The following is an 18,968-nucleotide window of genomic DNA, read 5'->3' as shown; positions in this document are numbered from 1 at the left end:
TCCTTATTCTGCAGAAGTTGCCCTGTTGCCTTCTCCAGCCTTCCAAGTAAATCATCTGTTGGTATCTTCTCTTCTACAGGCCAAATAGAGTTGGTGTGTTCTCCTAATATGCTGTCTCAAAATGAATAATTAAAGGAGGAACTGCTTTGTGTAGAATTAATTTCTCTACCAGGAACTGTTACAGATATATGTACAGAGGATGTATACTCTTGAACAGTTTATCCATACTCTTCAGTAATGGCATGTTTTCATTATTCCACATTTTAAAAGCATTATAAGGCATATCTTGCTAACAAACTCTATTTTAGGGAAAATCCTTTGAGGAATTAAAATTTAACATTAAAATATAATTTAATTTTCAGTATGAAACATAGATTGAGAGAACCTTTTTTATTTTTTCAAAAGGAGCTTTTGTTTTATAAAGGAGTTTACCCTTGGAGATTTTAAATATACCATAGTTTTTAAAATACCCTGCAGAGCCCTTTGGAAACCACTCTTATTATGGCTGCCTGAAGTAAACTTGGTATTGTCATGGGAAAAGTTTATAAAGAATTGCTGTATCCAGTGTCTGAAATCCTCAGGTTTCTTTCTTTTTAATTGTAATTTTTTTTATTTTAAAGATGTGAGGTACAATTCAGGATTAGGTATACAAGCGGTCATCGTACAGGTAAAGATTGGGCCTACCTTTGGTCCCCACTTTGCCTGGTTTGAGATCAGGTACTCTTATTAATGTTATGTGGGACCCCCACTCCAGCTGGCTACTGCCAATCTTTTTCTTATAGTATTATGATAAATGTTCAGGGTCCACTTATGAGTGAGAACATATGGTACTCTATTCTTTGTTTCTGTGATAAATCACTGAGTATTATAGACTCTCCATCTATCCAAGTTGTTGCGAAGTCCATAATTTTGTTCTTCTTTATGGCTGCATAATATTCCATCAGGTATAGATATACCACATTTTTTTTTAATCACATCCAGTTTCAATGGGCAGCATGGTTGGTTCCAATGTTTTTGCTGTTGTAAATAGTGCTGAAATCCTCAAGTTTTTAGAAGTCTTTCAGAGTGTACACAAAAGCTTTGCTCTTCCTTTGCATTTTCCTAAGTTAAGTAGCTTTTAAAAAGTCTCATATTCAGGGTGATTTCTTGAACCTATCTAACTTTATTATTTTAGAATTTTAAAAATTATAATAGTATTTTATTTTCATATCATTTCAGCCACATTACACTCTAAATTTATTTGAATGATCTTGGGCACCATACTAATAAAGAAGAGTAGAAGAAGGAAAATGAATTTCATATTACAAATAACATACTTACTGATAAAGTTAAGAGCAAAATCCTTTGTAATCTGGGTGATTCTTTCTTGTTTTTACTTACTGTAACACCTCAATAAAATAGAAATGGAAATGCGAGGCACTGTCTGTAATAAAGATAAAACATTATTCACTTGTTTATGAATAGTATTTCAAATATAGATGCTGACTTTTATGTATTTCTGACAAAAGGTATGCCAAGCAAGGTAGAATCACTACTCTTTATAAACTAGCATTCATATAATTACTTTTCCAATTTGATGGGTAATTTTATTGTCCTTAATTCATTTTCTCTTTCTTCAGAGGATGTACTGAGTAAAGATGCAGGGGAATGTGCAATATGCCTTGAAGAACTGCAGCAGGGAGATACTATAGCACGACTGCCTTGTCTATGCATATATCATAAAGGGTAAGTTGATTTTATGTTGATCAAGTTGATATTTAGAGTAGATGATTGTTCTCACAGTTTCAGACATTGCTGAAAAGATTTTGTCTTCATTGAATCCCCCCCATACTACACCACACACACACACACACACACACACACACACACACACACACACACACACACACTTTTTAAAAAATGACCTTTAGGCTGGGCTTGGTGGCTCAACCTGTAATCCCGCGCCTTGGGAGGCGGTGAGTGAATTGTCTGAGCCCGCGGGTTCGAGACCTGCCTGGGCAACTTGGCAAGACCTCATTTTTACAATAAAAAAAAAAAAAAAAAAAAAATTAGCCGGGCGTGGTAGCGCACGCCTGTAGTTCTAGCTACTTGGAAAGCTGAGGCGGAAGGATCGCCGGAGCCCAGCAGGTCGAGGCTGCGGTGGCCGGGAGCGGCCACTGCACTCCAGTCTGGGCAACTGAGTGAGACTCCAACTCAAAAAAAAAAAAAAAATGACCTTTTTTCCCTGCTAGAACTAAGACCTGAACTCACATGTGTTTGTATACAAAAGGTTACCATTTTAAAAGCATTTACTCTGACCTAGGTGTTGTCCATAGCCTCTTAAATAGGTAATCTAATGTAAACCTTATGACCATCTTAGTTTATAATTGAGGAAATAAGCTAAGGGACAATAGGGAATTTCTTCAAGTTTACCTGGCTAGTAAATGGCAGAGGTGAGTTTCCAGTAAATTTGGAATATGCTTGACTCCAAAGTCTGGTTTCCCATACAGTATTCTTGCTTTCAGAGAAGTTAAGGAAAAATTTTAGGTAAACAACAACCAAAAACTATTTAAGGTAATCACAAACAGAAAATTATAACCTTCAAACCAATGAAAATAAGGTGGAATTTTACTTAAGGGGGGAGGGTGGGTGGGAGAAAACAGTAAATAATAGAAAGTAAGAAGGCAAAAATAAATCCAGTATATCAAATATTATAATAAATCCATATAGAACTCACTAGTTGAAAAACCAATTGAAAGGTTGGGATATGTTGTTGATAAACAACACATTTAAACATAAAGACATAAATGTGAAAGTAAAAGAGTGAAAAACTATATCTAGGCATATATATACTAAAAGCTAAAGTAGTATTAGACAAAGTAAACTTTACAGCAAAAATCATCATTAGGGACAGAGATGCTGTATAATGGTAGAGATTATGTAAAATTCTATTTTGTGTATGTCTAATCTCAAAGTAAAATATTTATAAAACTGTCAGAAGATATTGACAAATCTATATTATAATGAGATATTTCAACACACCTACATAAACACACACACACATACACACAAAGAGTCAATACCTAGCAAAATTGAACAATGCAGTTAACACGTTTGATCTAATGGATGTGTATGTCTTTATATCTGTATCCAACAACTAAAGAATTTATTTTCTTTTCAGACACACATAAAATATTATAGAAATTCCACGTCTCAGGCCATAAAGCAAATTTCAGCAAACTACAAACAATTAGTACCATATAGAATGCTATTTTCTGACTACTATTAGCTATCAATAATAAAAAGATAATAATCCTCACATATACTTATAAGTAACTTGTGAATCAAAGAATAAACCATATGGTGTTTAGAAAATACTTGGAACTGAATAATAATGAAAAGTTTTTGTTATGTACTTAGACTGATTCTTGAAGTTTCATGTAAGGGTAGAAAGAAAGACTGGAAATCAATAGACCAAGTTTCTTACTTAAGAAATTGAAAAAGTAACAGAATAAACACAAAGAATATCAAGGCCAGGCATGGTGGCTTACACCTGTAATCCCAGCACTTTGGGAGACTGAGACAGGAGGTTCATGACCAGTCCTGGGCAATGTAGCAGGACCTCATTTCTACAAAACAAATAATAAAAAATTAAATAGCTGGGTGTGGTAGCATGTACCTGTAGTGTCAGCTCTTTGGGAGGCTGAGCTGGAAGGATCACTTGAGTCTAGGAGGTCGAGGCTACAGTGAGCTGTGAGTGTGCCACTGTACTCCAGCCTAGGTGACAGAATTGAGACCTTGGCTCAAAAAAAAAAAATCGAAAGAAGAAAATAATAAAGATCAGAGAATAAAATAATTAAATAAAAAAATGATGCACTGGAGATCCACAGAGCCAAAAGTTGGTTCTTTGAAAAGACTAGTAATAGGATTCCTCTCAAAGGGAAAAAATGAGAAATGTGACTTCAGATACAGAAGAAATTAAAAATAATCAGAAAAACAGTTCTGTAGACGGTTTGACAATGAGTTCAACCAGACATTCAAAGAATACCATGTTAACAATCTTAAATTCTTCCAAAAAGTAGAAAAATATGGAAGGTTCTACCACTTATTGTATGAGAAAAGTATAAACTTGATACCAAATTCAGATAAAGACGGTACAGAAAGGAAAATTACAAAGTTCTCTCATTTATGCAAAAATTCAAAAACGTTAGCAAACCTATTTCAACTATATCTAAAATAATACCTCATGACCAAATTGGATTTATGCTAGTAATGCAAAGATACTATAGGATAGAAAAGTTGTACATGTAATTCAGTACATTAACGAATTAAAGGAGAAAAAATTAACCCAATAAATGTGAGAAGGCTTTCAGCAGAATTCTGTACTTCGGTGTTAATGATTTTAGAACAAACATTAGATAAAATACTAAAATTTAGAAGTGTTCAGGGTTGCCAGATATGAGATCAACATGTATCAATCAGTTGCATTCATATTTCTATAAGAAGAAAGAAAATATAATTAAATAATATAATTTAAAAATTACATGAATGGCAACAGAAACTACAAGGGATATGAGGTATATTAGAAATAAATTCTACAAAAAGATATGCAAGACTTTCCTTTAGAGAAAATTTTAAAACTTTGTTAAAAGATTATATTATAGACAATCTAAAGTAAATGTGGAAGTATAACATGTTGTGGATTGGAAGAGTCAAGTGAATAAAGATGCTTTTTTTATAACAAATTAATCTGTATGGTTAATACCTCCCCAGTTAAACTCAGCTAGTTTTTTTTCCTTCATGTAACTTGATAAGTTGTATCTAAAAATTCACATGGACCAAAGAGTGAAGGGCCAAGAACACCTGAAGGATACCATGTTGTAAATGTATTATAAGACCATATTAATTAAGACAATATGGAAATGGCACAGGTTAGCCAGTGGAACAGAATGGAATTCATAAACACTCATGCCTATTTGGAGAGGCAGTACAGTGTGGGGGTTAAGAGCAACAGGACTCCCAAGATTTGAATCTCAGCCCCTTCACTAATTCACTGGCTGATCTTGGTTAAAGACAGACCACTTAAATAACACAATTTTATAACCAGAACAAAAGTATGTTCATCCTTAATAAATATTACTGTAAATTAAATATGTCTCTCAATCTGGAGGATAAGGACAGTAGAACTAACTTTATAGAGTTATGAATGTTTAAATGATTTAAATTTTTGAAAATGCTAGCACATAATAGATGCTACATGAATGTTGTTGAATAAATTAAAAATGATTTGCCAGAGATGATACTACAGTATAGTAGAGAAAGAATGAACTTTTCGTAAATGGTGCTGGTATCAATTAGTTATTGATATGGAAAAACAGTTGAATCCCTATCTTGCATTTGAAATAAAAATTGATTCCAGGTAGACTAAATACTTGTCTGTGAAAATCAAAGTCTAAAGTAATGAGAAAAGAATATGGGGAAATGTTTTTGACTTTTCGTAAGGAATTATTTTTTTTTCTTAAGTGATACCTTCCCTTGCCAAAAAAAAAGTAATGATTCATAAATGTGACTGTATTGAAACTTAAAACTTGCTTGCATCATGACACGGCAAAAAATTGGAAAACTAGACCTTAGGCAAGGATTGTTTTCAACACACATAACAGCAAAGGTTTGATATCTAAAATAATATTCTCCTTCAATGACTTTCTGTAATATAATGAACTCATTGCAACTGGTAAATGGGAGAGTGAAGACAGTATAACGCCAAGATCTTACTGGCTCATACGTAATGTTTCTCAGCACATTAATGTTTTGCTCCTTTGAATAACAGCAGATGAAAGCATATATGCTAACACAACAAACTGCGTAAGAGTACAGTACTATGAGAATACTCATCTCCCTTGTTCTTACTCTTAGTTTAATTAGGCCATGAGCTTCGTTTTGAAAGTGCTTATTTCACAGTTCTCACATTCGGTACAGTAGCTTTTATCTCTATAACGTGGCAGGCTCACTCCTACCTTAATCTTCTTTCTGCTAAACTAAATTCACCATTTAAAAAATAACATATTTCATTTACAGTAATATTTATTAGGAATGAACATACCTTTGTTCTGGTAATAAATTTGTGTTAAGTGGTCTGTCTTTAACCTGATTTTTCCCTATGAGCCCTGCTACTTTTAGTGTATAATTTTATGGAAAGTAAGGTTTTCAAAAACATGTATATTTTATTAGAGTTGAAATACCTGGATAGTAGCTTCCTAAGAATACAAGGAAAAGACAAATCAAAATAGAAAATTGGGCAAAAATTTTTCTCCATTCAGAAAAAATGGAACCTCAAATGACCAATAAATATGCAAATATAAATTGATAACTTGACAGATAACTCTAATAGCTGTATGTAGTACATATCCTACAACTCAATGATTTTACCCCTACATATATGCCCTAGAGAAAATCTTGATCTTTTGCTTTATGACAATGCTACTACTCAAAGTTTAGGTTCAGAAGGAGATAAGAAACTTGTGCTAGAATGTAAGTAAGCACAGTGTTTCATTCATTGGGAAATTCTTACTATGATTTAAAAAAAAGAAGTCACTTGAAACAGTGTGACTAATGGGGAAATTAATTTATATATTCTGGTACAAGCTCCTTATCTCAAAGAATTTTCATAACATCATTGAAAATATCTATCATTAAAAGAATGGATACACAGATTGTAGTGTGTGATGGGGGACCAAAAAAAACAACCCTGGAATTTATTTATTAAAAATTGTGTATTTATTTTTACATGTTTAAACTTCAGTCACCTTAAATACTCTCTGTTTGATGGAACACACCTATCAAGATGCTTTTTTCACTGCTAAAAACAGTTTTTGAACTTGTCTATTTTGTTGCCTTTTAGTGCTTCTGCTATTTTTTGTTTTACCTCTTCCACATCAGCAAAATGTTTTCCTTTGAGGACTTTTTTCATCCAGGGAAACAAAAAAATGTCACTCAGGGTGAGACTGGGTGAATAGGGAGGGTGGGGCACGGGAATAATGCCATTTTTGGTCAAAACTGCTGAACACTCAGCATGGTGTGGGCAGGTGCACTCGTAAATCACCCATCATGAAATGAGCAAATGTGTTGAAAGAATCCCCAGGGCAACCCGCTTCTGGGTCCCTTCTTGCTGTCGAGAACTTTCCTGTCACTTAATAAACTCCATCTCAAAACAAAAAAGAATCTCCAAAAAAAAATTTACTGAAGTCAAACATAGCCTCTCACAGCAACACTAGCTGGTGCACTGATGCTTATGGGTTCCTTGAAGACTTACCTAGCAGAGGAAGTTTGTACTACAAGGGGCCTGCTCTCCAAAAGATAATTTGGGGTTTTTTGAGATCCCCTCTTGTGTGTACATAATGGAATGTTATATACAATAAAAAGGTAAAACTTATTAACAATTGGAAGTCTCAAACATATTGAGTGAAAAAAACAAGTTAGAAAAAGCATAATGCTGTTTATGGTAGTATTTATATACAACTTTAAACATGGAAACAGTACTATATGTTGTTTTAGAATATGTACATATATAGTTATAGAGTAAGAAAATGCCTAAGAATGAAAATCACCAAATTTGGGATAGTGCTTTTCTGCTGGAACTGATAAAAGTATCTCTCTCTCTCTCTCTCTCTCATAACCAATGAAAATAGAGTAGAATGCAACATACGTGTATTGATAGCAGTTTATGTGAAAACTACCTAGGGTTTTAAAGGTTTACTTTCTATGATGAGCCAAAATGCACGGTTGTAAAATAAGAAGTACCCATTTTAGATCAGACATGGGTACTATTCAGATATACTTTGAATTAACATATCTGGAGTATTTTGTTTAGTTCTCAGAACTTCATTTTAAGAGATATTCTGGCAGATCAGGGGACCTCAAGTGCCAAATGGTAGAGAATAGATTGCAAACAATGTCGGAAGCCAAGTTTAGAAAACAAAAGTCTTAATGGCAACAGAAATGTAGATACCTAAAAGACCATATAGATGTGGTACTTTACCTTTTTTTCTTTTTAATTTAGTCTAACATGTTTGCCTACCATCCAACCTGTCAGGATATGAAAATTATAAATGTTAATTTTGCCCTTCAGCATGTTAGCCAAACTTTGAAGCTTTACAGATTTGTTGTATCACCCTTGAAAATGTTGAACGGTTTGAAATCTGCTTGGATAGTGCTGGTAGGCAAGTTACTTAACCTTTCAAGACTTTGATTTTATCATCTAACGCAGCACTGTGAAATAGAACTTTCTACCATGATGGAAATGTTCTATATTATCTGTGCTGTCCAGGAGGGTAGCCATGAGCCTTGTCACTATTGAGAACTTTAAATGTGTGCCTAAGGAACTAGATTTTTTTCTTTTATTTGATCTTAGTGAATTTAAATTTAAAAAACTACATGTGGCTCTTGGCTATTTGTACAGTGCAGATCTACAGTGAGGATAATTATATACATCCTAATATTTAACTTGTAAAAAAATAATAAAATACTTTATAAATGCAAAGAAATGATTGGTATATTTGTGTATGTATATGTATTGCAGAGTGGGATAGAATTAAAATATTCAGTAATTATATAAATATGGTCTTTTAAAATGTGATGAAATATTGGTAAGTATTAAATTTAAAAGGTGTTCTTTATTACATTGATAGGTGAAATGAAGACGTTGATAGGTACATAAATGAATAACTTTTGGAAAGAGAAATATGTATCCAAATTTGTCATTTAATTTGAATATTGGTAAAGTAGTAGTACTTTAGATTGTTGGGAATAAGTGTTTTGCTTGAACTTCAAAGTACTTTAAATCATAATTTTGCAATGGTATTTTTCCTTAATGACTTAGAGCAATCAAAATACAATATTTTTAGCTTTTATTTATATATGCCAAATATGATAATCACAAACGTTGATTTTTTTTTCCTGCAAAGATGCATTAAAGTTAAGAAGTAAACATTTTATTGCAACTGTCATAATATAAATATAAATAATTAATACAATTAGTTGATTATAATATACATTAATTTTATTAACTAATATAAATAATTTCACTTTTTTCTGGGTTTGTTCTTTTCTAGCTGCATAGATGAATGGTTTGAAGTAAATAGATCTTGCCCTGAGCACCCTTCAGATTAAGCATCCGATTCCTGTTTCATAGGTAATTCTCTTTTTGTAAAAAAAATTCTATTTAAAGTGCTATATTGAATTACACATTCTTAATCATCATTTTTATTCATTCATTTATTCATTAGGTACATGTGTGTATGTATATATGTATGCTTCAGGCACTGTGGGCTACTGTATAGAAAATTCAGCCTAGAAAATTCATGTTAAAAATAAATTAAAAACAGCAACTTTCTTTTTCCTGAATAGGGCCATATCTTGAGTAAATACTACATTCTTGGTACTTTAAAACACATTCACTTATTTAATTTTAGTTTAATACTTTTAAAAAACCCATGAAGTACATAATAAACCCATTTTTTAAATGAGAAACCTGAGGACCAGTGTAAAGTCCCATGACTCTAAGAAGCAAGTTATACCAAACTCATCAAGTTGTGTATGTTAAATTTTGATAGCATTTTTTTATATATCAGTTAGTATACCTCAATAAAGTGGTTTAAGAAAAAAAACAAACAAGTTGCATTACGAATCTAAGTTCATACAGTTACCCAATGAAATCAAATTTCATACTCTTGTCTATAACTTCCCAGCTATGCTCTTAGGAATGTTATCATTCTAATTATTTAGTATTATTATGTGCCACGTATTGTTCTAAGCATTTTACATCTATTAGTAACTCGTCTAATTTTTATAGCAATACCTTGAACTCAGTACTATTACTATTCCTGTTATTCAGATGAAGAAATTTAGTATAGAGAGGCTAAAAAACTTGACTTGTTAAGGTCAGATAGCTAGCTTGTTGCTGGAGATAAGATTTGAACCCAGATATTTTGGCTCCAAAGACTTCTTAGTAATTTTGCTATTATTAGGTAGGAATATTTTCTTTAAAATATTCATTCTTTCATCTAATTTAATCATTTATCTTTGTATCCTTACCATACAACAATAAAGTGTCTGTCTGTATAGTAGGCAAAAATTAAATTGAATTGATTTTTTTTTTTTGAGACTCACTCTGTCACTCAGACTGGAATGCAGTGACATGGTCAACTCAGGTGACCTCCTGTCTCAGCTCCCAAGTATCTGGGACTCCAGTCACACACCACCATCCCCAACTAAGTTTTTTAATTTTTTTTATTTTTGCCCAGACCAGTCTCAAGCTCCTGGGCTCATGCCATCCTCCCATCTCGGCCTCCTAAAATGCTGGGATTACAGATGTGAGCCACTGTGCCTGACTTGAATTGAATTTTAAAACTTAATAATTAGTTTTGCTCTACTGATTTAGCTTATTTATGGTTCTGCATTATCTGAAAATGTTTAGTGAATTCAATGATAATCTCACTTGGGTTTTGCTTTTTTTCAAATTTTATGAAGTAGATTAAATGTCATCATTTTGGTTTGGGAAAAAAAAAGGCTAACTTAATTTCTCTCTTCAAATATGTGAAAAACTTTTATGAGAAGACTTTCAGAAATGATATAAAACATCAGAGAGGCAGAACATTTTAGTTAATCCTGGAATTGTTTCATAAGGAACTAAGAGTCTTTATGTTCGGAGAGTCCAGACAGTAACAGCAGGCTTTTCTGGGAGCTGAGACTGACAGCAGGACACTAGAACAGATGATGTTCTGAAGTTTAGTCCTGTGCTGTCCCTCATTTTCTTTTATTTTAATAACTTACGCTGTTAAATTTAAGAACGTAAGTGTTGAGGTAATAAGCACACTCGAGGAATTCTGTTGCTCTGTTGATGAGGATAATTTAAGAGATCTGCCTTAGAATATTGACAGAGGAGATTTGTGGTAACATAACTGCAGCCAGACCAATTGCAATTGAATGAGACCTCTGTCACAGTGCTAGTGGAGCTGTGCATGTCAGATGTAGAGGGCTTGTAAACTAAGACTATCAGCTTTTGAACCTTTTACTATGGAATGTACTCAGATCATACCTTTACACATTTAGAGAGAGGTATACTGATGGAGTGGTTATTTTTCAGTATATGTACACATACGTTTTTATTTCATCATGGAACAGGTTTTCTCAAGAGGAGTGTGTTTTGGAATGTCTTCAGTGTCATGTTAGAGCCAATAAAATGAAACTACGGCTAAAATTATAGAAGCGTTTTAAGAGAAGTACTAAAAACCAATACTAATAAAATGAAATTTTAACCTTAGTGTTTACATGCCAACGTAATATGTCCAAATCTTTTACCTGTAGATAAAGCTTGTCTTTTTAAGAGTCTGTGTTAGTGCATTTGGGCTGATAAAATAAAATATCTTAGACGGGTAATTTATAACTGACAAATTTATTGCTATTAGTTCTGGAGGCTGGGAAGCCCAAGATGAAGGTGCCAGCAGATTAAGTGTCTGATGAGGGTTTGTTTCTCATTTACTGTTCCTTCTGTGTGTCCTCACATGGTAGAAGGGACAACAGACTCCCTCAAGCCTCTTTTATAAGGACACTAACCCTATTCATAAGGGCAGAGCCCTCATGACCTAATCACCTCCCCAAAGGCCCTATTTTTAATACTGTTGCATTGGAATTAGTTTTCAACATATGAATTTGGGTGGGGGATACAAGTATTTGGACCATAGTAGAGTCGGTAAACGTTTTTGTGTGAGTTGGCATTATATAGTATGAAATTTTTTCTTTCTTTTTTTTTTTGAGTTGGAGTCTCACTCTGTCGCCCAGACTGGAGTGCAGTGGCCGCTCCCGGCCACCGCAGCCTCTTGCTGCTCCGGCGATCCTTCCACCTCAGCCTTCCAAGTAGCCGGAATTACAGGCATGCGTTACCATGCCCGGCTGATTTTTTGATTTATTGTAGAGATGAGGTCTCGCTGCCCAGGCAGGTCTTGAACCTGCGGGCTCAGGCAATCCACTCACCTCAGCCTCCCAAAGGCACGGGATTACAGGCTGAGCCACTGAGCCCGGCTATGTGTGCATTCTTTATGCTGATGTAGTCTTTATTATGGAAGGGGAATGACTTTTGTTATGTATTGACTATTTTTTTGTGACTATTTTAAGCTTTAATCAGTCATTAGTCTGTTTAATTTAATTGGTGTCTTAATCTGTTCTTTTACAGAACACTGATTTTATGTGTTTTTACATTAGTAAATATATGAACATTTCAGTAACTAAAGCAATGTTCATAGGAAAATGGATGTTGTATTTTCATTTATTTTACTGTTATGGATCACTGCTTAAACTAAACTTTCTATTTTTATGCAGGTTTTCTTGTCGTTTCAAGATGCTTGAAAAACCAAGAGGATATGAGGATCTGTCTCTGGAGAAACAAAAATGCAGGCATACTCAGCCAGAAATCTGGGTTTTGTGAGACTTGGTAATACAGAGATGGACAATCATATAGGGAAAAAAAATCCTGCTGAAGAGAGGACCGTTACCACAGAACTCAGTGTACCAAACATGCATATTAAGGACACACAGGGATTTTGAAAATGCTGCACATCCCTTAGTAGTCATCTACATAGGTAATACTGATAAACATTTTGTATCCATACGCCAAAGTTAACTGATTTAAATGTTGATTTACTTTTTATTCAGTTCTCTAGAACTGTACAACTAGTTGTATTTTGATTTGTTTGGTTTTTTTTTTTTTTTTTTTTAGTTTGGGGTCTCTTTATTTTCCCCAACATAGTGTTTCTGCATTCATCTATTCTTAAATTGAAAACCACATAATTTACTTCTTATAAATTAAAGTCTTAAATGTGAAACCAAGAAATGTAATCAAGCAGTAAAAACATTTTCTGAATGTAGACTATGATCTCAAGTTCTCCCATTTTTTTCTCCAAAAGTGAAATAGACTTCTACATAGGAAAGCTAAAATATGTTAGTATTTTTAAATTAAAGGTTTAATATTATCGGAATGCAGTCCAAAGAGTAAATCAAGTTACATAATTACATATTAAATAAATATATAATTGTCTACTGAATTGCAGTTTATTAAATATATTGTTTCCTCTTAAATAAAACTGCTCAGCAGTTAATCAGCAGTGAATCATCTTGCAGCTATGCAACTTTTTGAAAAATACCAATTATCAATTTTAAGTGCTGCCAGTTACAATAACTTTGTTTTAACGGGTATTTTTTTGTTTGTTCTTTTCATGTAATTATTTTATTGTGCTTCGCATCTCCAGGCAGTTTTTCTATATTTGGTTAAAATGTTTAGCAGGTTGTAAACTTAATAACTTAAGAAAAGGGTAAAATAAAATTTTCTGGAGTGAAACTTGGAGTAATTTGAAGGATATTTTATATACTTTTAAAAATCAGAATTTAATTGGGATGTCAGATTTATAGCAATTTGCATCTTTAATTTTCCAGATAATCTGGAGGTTAGCATTTGCTAACTGATTTTTTTAAAGCAAGTGTGAAGATTTTGTTAATTTATAATTTATTATTATTGTGTTATTACTGTAATTGAAAATGTTATAGAGAGTCTTAAATTCAGTCTTGTGTGGAAAAAACTATGTGAATAAATACTCCCACAAAATACATCTGAATGGATAAAAATACTGGAAGAGAGCTGTTAGGGCTACAATAGTGAATGTCTTTTTTTTTTTTTTTTTAAATGTCAAAAATACCGATAAGTAGGTTTTGTGTTTTCAGTATAGGGAAAATGTTATCAGTGAATACTTAGGCAGTGCACTTTACTTGATATAATTGAAAGTTACACAGTACTGTTTTCTTATTTTAAGCTTTCTTTAATATATTTAAGAATTTGCTTTTTTAATTTACTGCTGCTACTTATTCTTCTCTGAATTTTTTTTCCCTATTCTGTTGCTTCCGTTTCATATTTTTAAAAGGGCAAGTACAGGAGCAACTGCTGCTACCCAGATACACTTAATTATAAATAAGTAAAAGTTTTTAATTGCTTTCTGTGTGATTCAAGATCAGATAACATTTTCCCTAAAGTTATGCTGTGAAATGCCTTTTGTTATGCTGCAATTGCTAAAAGAATCCAAAACCTCCATTGTGACAGCTGACAGCACAGTTTCATAGGTGCTTTTTAAACCAGTTATGGAAAATTTTCTTCCCTCGAGGAAAATACTCTTTTCTTAAGTTTTTTCTGTTATCATGAAATCTTACTTTGAATTAATTTTATTTCATATTTTCAATTTTGTAAGCTTTCATACCCTCTCATCCAACCCCCTCAAGTAAAATCTCTTAGAATGTGAATAACTGATTTGTTTTCTGTTACTGGTATATGATTGTGATGAGAATTATTTTGCTATCTTTCATTCTTTAGGGAAGAGAGTAATTACATCTGTGGTAATTAAGTATATTCTCCTGGAAGTTGAAATTTCTGATGTAGTTTACTTGTTAACTTTACTTTTAAACTATCTTGGCTGACATTCACTTTTACTTCTTTATCTTATACCATCCTCTCACAATCCTAATAATTAGAATCTGTGCTGCAGCTGCTACAATAGAAGCTCCTGTGGTTTTAAAGAAAGTTCAATGTTTGTCAATGTCAAGTGCTACTTGATTATTATATTTATCTAGAACAGTATTTACTTAAATCTGTTTGTAGCAATCCCTTTTTGTTAAAATTTATGAAAGTTGGCATTTTTACTTTAAATTCAGTCCCCATCAATGGCTTCCTGAAAAGAACAATTTAGAAATTGGAGGGGGGAAAAGTTCTTAAAGACCAAATGCTCCAATTTTTACTCAAAATCAAAGTTGTTATTCTAGAAAATATTATAAGTGATATTCTATGTAATACCACTTAGAATATTTGTAAATCTATATGTAGATTTTTTATTACACTGAATAGTGTAAGTAGGACATAAAATCCCATTAGGTATTTAAATATTTAGCTGAAACTACTGATAACTAAATATTATGGGGACACAGTAAAGATTGAAAGCCTAGGTTATCAAGTGGGTTATAGCTTTCTAGAATCTTTATAAATACTCATCTTCAAATAAGATCACACGTGTGTATATAAAAAACAATATGTTCTGAAATTTCACTTTAGTGCCACTCTTTGTCCATAATGGGTTTATTGCCAATTTTGACTCCTCATCTTACTTTGATCTGGCGTTTTTTTTTTCTTGCTAGAATGTTTAAGAGAAAGTAAAATTATTCTGTCTTAATTTTGGCTCTTTGTCAGAGAACCAGACTAAGCATAGTCTTAATATATATTTTTCAGATCTGGTTAAAAATCAGGTTGTAAACTGTGTTTTAAGAACAATGTTGTGATTGAAATATAAAAAATGGTTTCTATAATTGATTTTTTTTTTGTGATAGTAGGGACAACATTAAAAAGGTCTTGTTGTTTTTGGTTTCTTAGTGCAAGTCTTATATTTCACTTATATAGTTATTTCAATTTTCACCCACCAGAGACTTTACTAGAATGTGGTCATGTTGTTTTTGGTTTTTTAGTGCAAGTCATATATTTCTGTTATATAGTTATTTCAATTTTCACCCGCTAGAGATTTTACTAGAATGTAGCCCCAAAATGACCAAGGACCACCCTCAGCATATCTTCAGTATGTATTTCAAAAATTACAATTTAAATGAGTTCATGAAAATGACAGATTCCTTTACAAACTTGACTCACAGTTGTATTTCTAAGTTTGGGTACAGTGAAGTTTAAGAGCAATCATTTCAGTTAATATCTTATGTAGTGACAGTCTTTTAAATGAAAATACCTGTAAATTCAATGTAAATAATCCCTAACTTTATGTACTAACTTGGAGAGTGGAAGAGGGGAATTTTTCTAATAATAAGCTACATTTGAACAAAGCATGAAACTCTGTTTTTTTAAAAAAAATTGAAGAATAATTGAATTTACCATCCAATTGACATCTGTACTATGCATTGATAATAATATCTAAATCATCTTATTCTTTCACAGAGGAAGTTTTCATATAAATCAGATTGCTGGGAACTATGTAAAACTACATAGGGGTAAATGGTGCTTATTACATACAACTAGTATAGTTTATTAGTTACTGGAAGTCTTCTAGTTCATTTATACTATTTTCTTGCAATTTTGATGTACCCTGAGGTGAACTCAGTATATATTGACAGTGAGTGGTTAAATGTGACGTGCCCTTGTTCAGTGTCCCTTGTTCTTTGTTCTTGTATAGGTATTCTCTTAGTTTAAAAAAAAAAAAATTATAGCATGCCAATATTTTGTCTTTGGCCCATTCCCTTTTTCTGAAGTATGTAACTTTTGATTTTTTCTTTGCTATGTTGTGAATAAGAGTAGTTAAATTTTCTATTTTATTGTCTGGTTTTTTTTTTTCTACCCAGATCTTTTCATTCTGAAACTACATTGCTGCTTAGTTTTCTTTAGAGGAAATTGCTACTTGGTATACTTCTAGTAGTAATTCATATTAAGGAACAGCTGGCCAATCTTTTTGGTAATAACTTACCTAAACAATACTTTGAGTACCATATTCTGTGAATGCTATTCTTAAGCTAGGAACCGAATATTCTTTTAAATTCATAGAATTTCTGTATTAAATGGGAAATACATGATCTCTTAAATTGGCTGATTCTCTGTGAAAAATAATAGGCATTGAAGAAAACTTAGGTATGTTAACATTTAGTTTTAGTTGAAAATACGACATTACTATACTTAGAAGAGTTGGTTTATTTTCAGATATTTAAGCTATTTTAGACAATGGCAAATAATAAGATCGATTTTTGGTTGCTTGTTTATAAAGAAGCAAAGAACAGCATGGCATAAACTAACATCCCAGAAATAAATGAGAAATTTTAAGTAATACTACAGTGTCTGTTGACTGACATTGTGTTTCTTAGCTCTGCCCTGAACAGTGAGGCACCTGTTAGGACCACTAGTCTTGGCATCAGAAATGACTAAGTTCTCCTATTATTAAATTCTCATGCCTTTCTTTTCTGATTTGGTTGGTCAAAATTGATAGGTTACTAATGGTTTATGTTTGGTAAGTTTACAGTTCTGCCTGTATCCCGTTATCAATAAGCCTGGTACCAGAACCTCAGAAAGGCTTCATTATTAACGTTTTAAGTACCTATGTGTATATAATAGTTAGCAGACCCCATAGGGAGGTAGGTAAAGAGAGATTTTGGAATTTAATAATGATATTGATCTTTGTTACACCAGTTCATTACATTTGTTTCTCTATAATAACTTTTTATGTGAGTTTTATCATTTGAAAATATATTTACCTCTATTACTTTATTCATGGTTTCCACAACTCTTTCTGTAATACCTCTTTATTTTCTCTATTAGAAAGTATTTTCCTGTTAAATAAGGCATCAGTAGCATCAATCACAGGAAACAGAGAAAATGTATTTAGAAAAACTTGTATTGGTATATTCTAAACTAAAATGGAACAATTCATTATTGATATTTTAATAAATAAAATTTTCCAAATGATCTTGCTAAATTATCCCATTATTTAGAAGTAAAAACTAAGAAAAGAATGTTTTCAAGGAAATTTGTCATAGTCTCCCTTATGTCTAAAAAGTTGGTCATGTATTACAATAAAACCAAGAAAGAACTGAATGCTGAAAATTTACCATAAAGTAATTGATGTTATAATCTTTTTATTTTTGTATATTCATTCCTACAAAATTGAGCTCAAAGTTATTCGTTAAAATTCTGTAATAACTTAAGAAGTAACTCTAGCAGTAGTGGTCAAAGAGGTCTTTCTTCATTATCTTTAACCATAAAGATGTACTTTGACATTTCTTAGGTAAAAACCCATGAGAAATTTTGTAATTGAAGTGTTGGAGAGCTGTTAAATTTTGGTGAGAGATGAACTGCTTGTGTATAATCAATAACTTTTAAAATTTAGATTATATTTAGTAACATTTCATTATGTTTTTAAAAGAAGAATAATCTTTTGAAACACCGTTTTCATGATATAAAAGATATTGAGTTTTGTAGTGTAAGAACATGGGTTCTGGAGATAATCTTACTATCTTTGTACACTGGGAAAGAGAAAAAGGCCTCACCTTTGTCTGTAAAAAAAGGTAATATTACTTCTTGCATCAGGGTTGATGTGAAGATTAAATGGGAATGTATATGTATGCAGGCACCAGACAAGTAGTAAGCCCTTAGCAATGTTAGTGGCTAGTATAAATCATAAAAATACTTGTGCCCATTTATGAATAATGTTTGATTCTCTCCAGTCATGGGGTGTAATAGTAATATCTAAGACCTTAACTGGAGTGCTTAAAGAATGCTAGGTATAATAAAGAACAAATAGGTTCTGATTTCAACTCTCATAAAAATCCATGACTTTACTCTTTTAGCATCTATACATTAAGCCCTACTTGATTCTGTGGACTGTTAGGGACCAAGAATATGGAAATGAAAAATAGCTAATCTCTGGGAAGTTAATTTTTAGTGGGTAAAGCAAATAGGTAAACAAGCATGTAATAGAGCATAATAAATACTGTGATAGACATATGCCTGAGGTGTTGTGGCAATACAAAGAAGAGTTGTTAAATTCAGACTAGGCACGAGAGTGATTAAGCTAAGTCTTTAAGAACAAATAGATCATAGCTAAGGGGATGTGGATAAAGGAACACATGAAGTGACAAGGTGGAGAAGAGTATTCTCAAGGCAGAAAGCTTAGTACATATAAACATGAGAAAAGCATGATACTCTTGGAGAGTTGCTATGTCTAGGTGACAAGTCATGAGATGTATATGACAAACTATAGTTGAAAGATTTAAAGAGTATGTAACTTAAGCAGGAAAGGATCATCACATTTACACTTAAGATTAGAGACAGGTGAGACTAGAGTCAGAGAGACCTGTTAGAAAATTTATGCTAATTCAGGCAAGATGATGAAGGGCAGAACTAAAACAATGACAATAGG

At 32.4% G+C, this 18,968-nt stretch overlaps 1 long non-coding RNA gene across 1 annotated transcript; it reads left to right on the top strand.

Moving 5' to 3' along the window:
• The first annotated feature begins 1,618 nt into the window (after positions 1 to 1,618).
• LOC103263154 lies at positions 1,619 to 14,026 on the top strand. The gene is made up of 3 exons (XR_504484.1): positions 1,619 to 1,725; positions 9,090 to 9,169; positions 12,355 to 14,026. It is a non-coding gene; the product is annotated as an uncharacterized LOC103263154 (long non-coding RNA).
• The last annotated feature ends 4,942 nt before the right edge of the window (positions 14,027 to 18,968 follow it).

Source organism: Carlito syrichta, unplaced genomic scaffold (genome assembly GCF_000164805.1).
Source record: "Carlito syrichta isolate Samal-C Ts95f unplaced genomic scaffold, Tarsius_syrichta-2.0.1 Scaffold92707, whole genome shotgun sequence".
Lineage (NCBI taxonomy): Eukaryota > Metazoa > Chordata > Mammalia > Primates > Tarsiidae > Carlito > Carlito syrichta.
Note: the sequence above shows the minus strand (reverse complement) of the source record. Positions and strands in the feature narration are given on the sequence as shown.